This window comes from Bidens hawaiensis, unplaced genomic scaffold (genome assembly GCF_021521415.1).
Source record: "Bidens hawaiensis isolate Kalapana, Puna unplaced genomic scaffold, B.hawaiensis_p1.1 tig00004748_1, whole genome shotgun sequence".
Lineage (NCBI taxonomy): Eukaryota > Viridiplantae > Streptophyta > Magnoliopsida > Asterales > Asteraceae > Bidens > Bidens hawaiensis.
In genome coordinates, this window is record NW_027491294.1 from 1,584,376 (window position 1) to 1,595,399 (window position 11,024).

The 11,024-nt window shown below is 35.0% G+C and overlaps 1 pseudogene; it reads right to left on the reverse strand.

The window, feature by feature from the left end:
- Positions 1–7,474: 7,474 nt before the first annotated feature.
- On the reverse strand, positions 7,475–8,362 carry LOC143627926 (NADPH-dependent aldehyde reductase-like protein, chloroplastic pseudogene; annotated as a pseudogene).
- Positions 8,363–11,024: the final 2,662 nt, after the last annotated feature.

The following is an 11,024-nucleotide window of genomic DNA, read 5'->3' on the forward strand; positions in this document are numbered from 1 at the left end:
GCAGTTAGCTTGAGGATGTGTCAGCGATGTCAAGATTTTACTTTTAAAGTATGACGATTTCTTAAACTCTGAATATGTCATTAATAAAATTACGTATATTTGTCTATGTACTTACATATGAGTAACATACGGAGTTGTAAAGTGTTTAATCTAATTCCTTCATTCATAATCTTTGAAGAAGTTATCATTGTATTGAAATAGTACAAAATTACCAAATAACCATTTCTTTTGACGAGTCTTCATTTACCCCATCTTCGTAGCCTCGAATCCTTTGCAATTTCCTTTAGTGTTTCTAGCAACTCTACCAAGTTATCTCTTCTGAACGACGACATTCTTGTATTTAAACTTAATAACTAATTATACGTTACCGATTATTTACCCTTACAAGCTTATTATTTACAACATGGAAAGATAATAATTCCCATGATCATTTACAAAACACAATGCCATACATCCCAAGGTTTTCCATCACGCATTTAAAGTTGTAGTTCCACCTTTATGATGTTGAAAAAAAATGTTTTTGCCTTTTTATAATGTACCTAGAGCAAACAACTAAATAAGCAAGATGTACAAGTATAAATGCTAAGCAAGAGGAGACCATAATAAGTGAGTGTACCTCAAAAATAAAGGCACTGGGACACCTTCAACTGTTACAGCAATAATAGCAGTTGATGGAGATAAGAAGAAACCACATTCACATTAATTTCACATTTAAATTCTTTTTCTGGATATCAAGTATCATATATTGTGTGGCCAATCTTGTTTGTAGCACCGGAAAGCACAATGGTGCTATAATGGCGTGTACGTTATGTTTTAAAAAGTATGAAACATACCCAAATGTGATGTGGTACCGTATATGGCTTGCTGATATGAATTGACTTGACTCGTATAATTGTACCAATAGGCAACATGCAACAACTCATATATTGCTATGCAAATTTCAAGGCAAAGCTATCTTAAGAAGAAGCCTTAACTTATATATGAATACACGCGCGTCTACTACAAAACAAGTTATAAGTAGAGTATCATTCATATCAAACAGTCGAAATTATGATAAGCCTACGGTTAGTTTGGATACAGAAACACCATAAAATGAACGGTAAGGCTTGATAGAGGCTATGAATAAGTCGAGATATACACACGAGACACGACCAAGCTATATTTACCACTGGTTTTGAAGTTCACTATTTAATTTTGCCCGAATTGAATCAGCATTGGAACAACTTTTAATTCACATATATGAGATAAAAACATTAAGGGTATGTTTGGCAAAACTAGTTGCTAGCTGTAGCTGGAGGTTGGTGGCTGGTGGTTTGAAGCTGTAGTTTTTTTTAGATATATTTAGATGCTTGACAAAGTAGCTAAAACTTTAATAAAAAGTATAAAATTCTAATGTGAAATATCAATTGTCCCAAAATATCAATTGTCATCGGTTAACCTTATTTAAATATTGTAATTAACCTCTTAACTGGTTTCAATGTGAAAATCCCTCACCGGCTGCCAATCTATGCTTAATATCGGTTACAAACCGGTTTCTACCATACCAGTTAAAACTGGTGTCGGTTGGGTTAAGCGGTTAGGATTTACACCCATGGAAACACACGAATTCGAGATGGGCCTGACTAATAACTGTGAATAGGCCGTTTATAGGTGGATTACAATTTGCATGTGTAGTGGCCAGTGGGTGTGACATGGTGTCTTGGGAGTTGGGGCTACAAAAAATATGTATAGGCTCTGTTGGTATTGTTGGGCTGATAATAAGGATCAAGTTTGCTAGAGGGCTTTGCAATTGTAACACAGCCCAATCTCTCTCTAGTGCCTTTAATTCCTAAGCTTTGATGTAGTAAATTCGCCCATGACTCGGCCTAATCTATCACAATTAGATGTGGCAATGTGAATGGGTTGGGTTGGGTTGGGTTGGGTTGGATTTGAGTGATGGGTCATGATGGGTATGAGGTCAGGATGGATTTTTAAAATAGAGGGTTAAGATGGATATGGGTCAAGATAGATAAAGCTAACCCATCTTGACCCAAGTTAAGGTTGACATACAAAAGGTTTTAAAACCCCTCAAAAAAATATTCAAAAAACTATTAAAAAAATAATAACTCAAAATATAAATAAAAAATGCAAAATGTAAAATAACTAAAATGTTTCTCCCGTCATCCTCGTTCAATTAAAAAAAAACCGTTTTGTACCGGTTCAGGTTCGAGTCTTTCGGTTTTTTTTTTCCGGTTCGGTTTTGTTTTTCCATTTCGGTCGGTTTCGGTATTTGCTCGGTTTCAACGATTTCAGCTTCGATTTTTCAGTTTTTTCGCTTTCAGTGTTGTTTTGTTTTAGTCAGTTTTTTCGCTTTCATTTAGTTTTTTTTTGTTTCGTTTCGATTCATTTTGTTTTATTTTAGTCGGTTACGTTTCAGTTTTTTTGTTTCGTTTTGGTAAGCTTTTTGATTGCATTTCGCATTTATTTGTTTCGTTTTGGTCAGTTTTTCGGTGTCATATCGGTTTTTTGTATCGTTTTGGTCGTTTTTCTATTTCGGTTGAGTTTCGTTTCAGTTTTTTTGATTCGTTTTGGTCAGTTCGGTGTTTTTGATTCGTTTTGATCCGGTTTTTAAATTGCATTTAGTTTTTTTATGTTTCCTTTTGGTCAGTTTTTCAGTTTCAATTCAGTTTTTTGTTTCGTTTCAGTCGTTTTTCTATTTTAGTTCAGTTTCGTTTCGGTTGTTTTTCTATTTCAGTTCAGTTTCGTTTCGTTTTTTTGTTTCGTTTTGGTCGGTTCAGTGTTTTTGTTTTGTTTTGGTCAGCTTTTCAGTTGCATTTCGTTTTTTTTTGGTTTCGTTTTGGTCGTTTTTCTATTCCGGTTCAGTTTCGTTTTGTTTTTTCTGTTTCGTTTTGGTCGTTTTTCTATATCAGTTTAGTTTCGTTTCGGTTTTTTTTGTTTCGTTTTGGTCGGTTCGGTGTTTTTGTTTTGGCCAACTTTTCATTTGCATTTCGCTTTTTTTTCGTTTTGGTCAACTTTTCGGTTACATATTGGTTTTTTTGTTTCGTTTTGTTCGTTTTTCTATTTCGATTCAGTTTTGTTTCGGTTCGGTCGATTCGGTGTTTTTGTTTAGTTTTGGTTAGCTTTTCGGTTGCATTTCGCTTTTTTGTTTCGTTTTGGTCAGTTTTTCGGTTTCATTCCGGTTTTTTGTGTTTCGTTTTGGTCGTTTTTCTATTTCGGTTCAGTTTTTTTGTTTCGTTTTAGTCGGCTCGGGGTTTTTGTTTCGTTTTGATCGTTATTTGGGTTTAGGATGAGTTTTGTTTCGCACGTGATAGTTTGGGTATTCTGAATTAGATAAATTTTGGATAACTTGGATATTTTGTTTTGACCCATTCTAACCTATAAATGAAACTCACTTTTATATTTTCAACCCATCCTGACTCACTTGAAGAATTTTTATGATCCATCTTAACCCATTTTACTTTTAAAGTTTATCCATATTGACCTAAAATAATCCATTTGAATTGGGTTTGCCACCCTTAATCACAATAGAATCGTTATCACTTTTATAATTTTTGTGTTTAGAGAGCTATAAGAAGGCAAAAATGACAAATATATGATCTTTGCTCGTTGTGCACTTGTGCTAATTCAAAAAGCTGCACACAATTTATCAAACACATTTTCTCAACACTGGGACCGCAACTTTTGATCGTGCAATTTAAGGGCGTGTTTTGAAGTAAAAACAATCTCCTTAACTCAAAATTAGAGGTGGCATATGGGTTGGGTCGAACGAGTCATGGGTTGAAATGAGTCATGGGTCAAAACGAGTTTGGGTCAAAACGAGTTTGGGTCAGAACGGGTCAATTAAAAAAAGGGTTGTTTTGGTTTGGGTTGGAATAGGTTAGGGTCGAACCGGGTTTCGAGTTTTCTTTAATTTATTTTTATTTTATAAACGGGAATAATGGTGGAAACATTTTAGTTTTTTTAAAATTTTTGTTTTTTATTTATATTTTAAGTTATGATTTTTTTTATTATTTTTTTGAATTTTTTTTGAGGGGTTTTCTATAAAGATCAAAAACTCTTAAAAAAACATTCAAAAGTAATAATAAAAAAATTATAACTCAAAATATGAAGCATAAACAAAAAAAAGGTAAAAAACTAAAATGATTCATACGTTGACCTCGTTCCACAAAAAAAAAAAAAACCCCGAGAATTGAACCGAAACCGAAAAAACGGACAAAAACGAGTCCCCAATCGACCAAAAAGAAACCAAAACCCAACCAGTCACGGGTGAAAACTCGTGTTGGCTTGAAAATGAACCGAACACGTTCCAATCTGAAACCCGTTTCGTGTCGAAACCTGTCTTGTATGAAAACCCGTTCCGATCCGAGACGTGTCAAATTTCCTTAGGACGCTAATCCAAATCGATCAAATTCTTTGAATTTGTAAACCCATTTTGACCCAAAAATAAAAGGATGAAATTTAAAATGACTCATATTGACCCGTTTAGTTAAACCTTTTACCCAAATCAACTCATTTAATTTTTATAACAACTCAAATTGACCCATTTGAAAGGGTTTTGGTCAAGATTGCCACCCCTACTCAAAATCGAAAAAAAATAGATACTTGGAAATTTTGTGCATTCATTATGAAAATCGGAAGTTGATCTCAAATTAACCCTAAAACAATAAAACCGCGAATTGCAAATTCGCTTTTAATAGTTGTCAATGATTTGAGTAATTGCATCAATTGTCACAAAATATCATTGTGACTTACCAAACTAAAAGCAAGAGTTAGCAAGTTTTAAATGAGTTGACATACATGATCCATGCATGATTAATTAGCAAGGTCAAGTAGTACAACATTATTCAGAAAACATCACATTCTTTCGGATGAGGAACCAATTAAGTTATAACGTCAATGATTATCACTGAACCCGACTCGACCCGACCTGACTTGACCTGATCCAACGCCGTCAGGAGTTGGAGGGGCCGAGATTGGGTTATGGTGGTGGTTTCGCCTGCCATACGTATGCATGCATGAATAACATGTTTGCATGAATTTAAATGGTTTTCACCGCCCTAGCTATTTCTTAAATTATTTATGAAATATGTATATGTATATATATTATTATCGCGTGACTGTAAATATGATCTAAATTCGTATTAAATATTTGGTTAGTTAGTGTACGTTTTGTTTGATGGTTTCATCGGCCCCGTATACCCGATTATGTGTTTTCATGATTCATTTCTTAATTTATTTATGAAATATATATTTCAATAAATATTTTAAATTATTGTACGTGTGTTAATTAATTGTAAATTAATCATGTTTTAATTATTTCATATAAAATATTGGCTAGTTAGTTTATGAAATATAATGTTTTAATTATATTATAAAACATTTTTTAAAACAAGAAAAACAACGTTATTTTGATAAGAAATAAACGTTTTTCTAAGTAAGAAAATATGTTTTTATTAAAGGCCTTTAAATATACATAAAAAGATAAATAGAAAAAAAAATGTTAAATAAAAATAGAAAAAAGATGCTTTTATAAAAATAATAATGATAATAAAAGATAACAAAATGACAAAATAAACTACAAAAAGATCTAAATCGTATTAATGTAAAACTTTAAGGATGAGGTATGTTTAGTAAAAATGGATGGGAAAAAAATACATTTAGCAGCATCCTTTTTGAATATTAAATGTCATAATAAGTTGTTGAGTCCCACCAAAAAAAATTTAACCTAACAACAATACCATTAAACCGAATAAGTGATTATCCGACTATTTTGACTCTTAAATAATCAGATAACCATAATCGATTTCGTTAAACCTATAAAAACTGTAATATGAGCTTATTATTTACTACATGGAAAAATAATGATCCCATGATCATTCACGTAATACAATGACATTCATGTATTTTAAGGTTTTCCCTCATGCATTAAAAGTTGTAGTTTCAACTTTATGATGTAAAAGTGTTTTACCTTTCATAATGTACCTAGGGCAAACAAGTAATAAAAAATCAAGATGTACAAGCCTAAACGCTAAGCAAGAGGAGACCATATAATAAGTTATTGTACCTAAAAAATAAAGGCACTAGGACACCTTCCTGATCTGTTACAACAATAATAGTTGGTGATGGAGACAAGATGAAGCCAATTAAATTCACTTAATTATAATTCAATTTCTGGAAACCAAATATCATATTATTGTGTGGCCAATCTTGTTTGTAGCACCAGTAAGCACAATCGGGCTATAATGGCGTGTACATTATGTATTAAAATATTACATACCCAAATTTAATGTGGTACTACTGCATGTGCCATGTTTATATGAATTGACACTACTCCTATAATTGTATCCTCACTCCCCATGCTACAACTTATATATCATGCAACAACTAGTTTCAAAGCAAAGGTATATATCCTAATAACGAGTTTAATTGTATCAACATGCAACAACTTATATATCTTAATAAACTAGAAACATATACATATACTAATACGTACATAACCAGTTTTCAAGTAGAACATTGCAAGAATCACGTTAGCACTTCGCTGCACGCAAGGCTGGACAACATTAATTTGATTTAAATTAAACAGTCGAAATTAGGACAGGCCGATACGTGCACGTCTAGTTTGGATACAGAAACACCACCAAACGAGTGGTATGGTATGATGGTACGAGGCTATGAAGATCTTAAGATATATAAACACCAGGGGAGGCTTGGAGGGTGTGTGAGTCGCACCATCGGCCGGGGCACATAAGTTTCAAGGGCACAAACTTTTTATACATATTACATATATATGTTTTTTGGTGTTAAAAGTAAGGTTATTTGCAATGATTTATGAGATAATTACATGCTTTGAATGGTTTCTGCTTATAATAAATCGATAGGTAAAAGTTTTATCCATGTATATTAGCGAATAAAAAATTATGCCTACAAACCTTTTTATTTTGGCTCGGCCGATGTATTTAAATTCTCAAAGAAGGTCATGATAAACACCACCCAAGCTAGTTCAAATTAAATCGCACTAGTCATATTGACTCTAGGCCCGAAGTTCACTATTTAATTTAGCCTGAATTAGATTAGCTTAGCTTAGCCATGACAAACTCGATATACAAGTTTGCCCCACTATGCCACTGGTTGATTTATTATTATTATTATTTTGGAATGGCATGCCATTGCACATTGTGACTGGTGAACAAGAAACCAAGAAAATGTTAAACGGCATACGCACAAACAAGTTATCAATCATGCATGGAATATATTACTGAGATTACAGCAACTAGAAGAAAGTTTAAGTACAAATTACATTAACGAGCTAATTGTGAAATTCAAGTAGTGTAATTACATATATACAAGTATATTAATTATGTAATTAAATAATTACTATACATGTATATGTAATTACTCTACTTAATTCTCACAATTAACACGTTAATTTCATTTTTATTTAATACAAACGCACACCAGCTAATATTGGCCACCGTCACCTTTCAAAGTTAATTAAATTCTAACAGCTTTTGTTTAAACCCATGCATAATTTAATCACAGTACGTTCATATATAACCACCGTTAACCCGAACGACCTGACCGTTAATCCATTCACCCGCGTCACTAACCAAAAACCCTACCACCTGAGCCACATCCTCCGGCTGCCCCAACCTCCCCCCATTGGACTCCGCTCCGCCGCCATCTTCACCATCTCCTCACTCTTCCCTTCATAAAACAACTCCGTCGCAATCGGCCCAGGCGCCACACAATTGGCAGTAATCCTGGTCCCCTTGAGCTCCTTCGCCAGAATCTTCACCATCGCTTCAACCGCAGCTTTCGACGCTGCGTACGCCCCGTACCCAGGCCTCAAAGCCACAACCAACGATGAAGTCACACAAACAATCCTCCCACCACCTCCTTGTTTTAATCTATTCGCCGCCTCCTTACATACTAAATACGAGCCTCTCGTGTTCACCGCAATCGTCCGATCGAATAAGTCTACTGATGAGTTAGGGATTGAGGAGTCGGATGAGTCCTTGATTCCCGCGGCATTGACAACTATGTGTATCGAAGAATTGAAGGCGGAATCAGCTTCGTCAAATAAGGATTTGACTTGCATTGGATCGGACACATCCGCTTTCACGTAAATAGCGCATGCATGTGCGAATTTGGAATTGATTTCGGAGACGATTAGGTCCGTTTTTTTGGAGCTGGAGATGTCGCTGACGACGAGCTTGGAGCCGAGGGAGGCGAGGTGGAGGGCGATGCCTTTGCCGATACCGCCCGCCCCGCCCGTGACGATTGCAACGCGGTCGTGGAGTTGGAGGGGCTGAGATTGGGTGTGGTGGTTTTGGAGGCCATAGGTATGCTTAATATTTGAATATTTCAAGTGTGTGATTTATGAGGGTGTTGTGTTGATACTTGCTATATATAAGTAGGAGTGGAAAAAAGTTTTCTAATCAATGCTGAAGTCACCAATAGAGGAGCTGGAAATACAAATAATCAACTCAATGGATTGAAAGACAAAATGTGCAAATCTACCGGGAATCTATTTGTTTAATTGACTTTTGTTTCGCAAATAAGTGTCGGTGAAAAAAAAATCTAAAAAAATAGTGTTCATTGGAAAATAATTGTTGAAATGTTGTTTTCTTTTTCCGAAAATTAAGCTTCATTCACCCCAACTTGACTAAGGCCTCAAAGCGAGGACTGTCGGAAAATTATATGTACATAGGAGATTTACATCATGCATTCTAGGATAATACCTTAAACTTTGTTCTATTTTGACAAAAAAAGGAATATTTATAATATTATAGATAACAATTCTACTCAGTGTCCTCGTATCCCTGAAGATCTTTTCGTTCCTCACACGCCAGATACACCAACAAGCAATATGGATAATTCCATGAACCATGTTTTTCTCCACTTGTTACCTATCACCATTTTATTCGCTTCCAGAAGATCTCAAACATCAAAGGCAAAAATAGGATTTAACCCGCACCAGAAACCAATGGCATTCCAAACCTCATGTGCAACGATACAACTCGAAAAAAGATGATTCACCGTCTCTTCGCCCCATTCGCATAAAGAACATTGCGTAGAACCATGAATGTGTCTTTTGATCAACTCGGGTTTAACCGGAAGCCGACCCATGGCCGCCCTCCAAGCTAAAATCACGCAATTCAAAGGAATCCAGTTCACCCGTCTCGGCACAAATACTGAACCAATCTTTTTTTTTTCTGTAGAAGTCGTCTCACAGCTTTGACGTTGAAACACTCAACTTCTCCGTTGGTCCAGGTCCATTGATCCTCGATCCTATTCCGTGATTGCAGACCCGAGATCGCCTCTTGCAGTTCTGTCAGCTTCCGAGTACAATTTTCATCTAACGGTCCATAAAGTGTACTTTCAGATAATGGGTATTATTATCCAGGGCGGACCTAGCATGTTAGATACGGGTTCACGGGAACTCATTGAGTTTCGAACTTTTAATATAACGTCTAAATAAAATATAAGAGTGAACCCATACATAAAATATTGAGTGAACCCATAAACATATTGAATCTTGGTCTGGTGGTGAGGAATCCTCCTTCATACAGTGGTAACCCGAGTTCGAGTCCCCTCTAATGCTTGATTTTTTTTTCTAAGTTTAGGCAGATAACCACTAACTTGACATGCTGGATGTGATGTGCATGTAAGAACCATTAACACTAAACATAAACTTTCTTTAGTGATGTTTCTTAACTTGTTCTTTTCTAATAAAAGGATTTTAGAGATCCTGTCTTAATCTCTATGGAACTAAACTGAATGCTTTAGTCAGAAATTTAAGGTCTTATAAACAAGTCGAATAACAGAAGAATTAAACTAATGAAGTTTCGATAAAAGCCCCAAATTTTGCATTTTGCTATAGTCCTCCAAAACGGTTAAGCCCAACGTAAATAGAATGTATGATTAATCATGTTAAAATTTACTGAACTGAATTATACAATTAGTTGATGACAACGTTAGTTCTTTGTTATTATATCGTATTTTTTTATCTAATGAACCTTATCCGACCCGAACCATCAAACCGACCCGAAAATTTTTGTCTCTGAATGAATAAAATTAGAGCTTCTAAAATCAATGAACCCACTCGGAAAAATTTCTAGATCCGCCACTGTTATTATCGGTTGATCTTCGGGCGGATGAGTTTTCTCTGGAGCTAGAGATAACTTGGATGCGCTTAAGGATTCCGCACGGCTGGGTTGGGTTAGATGGCGATGACCTTTTGCCATTGTGTCACCACGTATGAGTATCTGACCATTTTATGTTTGTTGACCGTTCAAAAAGAAATGATGTTTGATGGGTCATTGGCTTAGACAAAACCATTAAACATCTTAGATTGGAAGAATTTGAAAAGTTTTGAATTCAAGTCCTGCACAACAATGTATTAAAACGTTTGTTCTTTGTTATTATATCGTATTTTTTTTATCTAATGAACCTTATCCGAACCGAACCATCAACCCGACCCGAAAATTTTTGTCTCTGAATAAATAAAATTAGAGCTTCTAAAATCAGTGAACCTACTCGGAAAAATTTCTAGATTCGCCACTGTTATTATCGGTTGATCTTCGGGCGGGTGAGTTTTCTCTGGAGCTAGAGATAACTTGGATGCGCTTAAGGATTCCGCACGGCTGGGTTGGATCAGCTGGCGATGACCTTTTGCCATTGTGTCACCACGTACGAGTATCTGACCATTTTATGTTTGTTGGCCGTTTAAAAAGAAATGATGTTTGATGGGTCATTGGCTTAGACAAAACTATTAAACATCTTAGATTGGAAGAATTTGAAAAGTAAGTCCTGCACAACAATGTATTAAAAGAATTTTAATGTTAAAAGATAAAGGTTTGGACCAATTTATTCACGTGTTCATAAAACAGAAAAACCAAATGACCTATTCAATAATTGAAAGACTAAAATAAATGAGCAAACCTACCAAGAAAGCATCGTTTAATTATGATGTCCCACCAATGACCTATTCAATAATTGAAAGACTAAAATAAATGAGC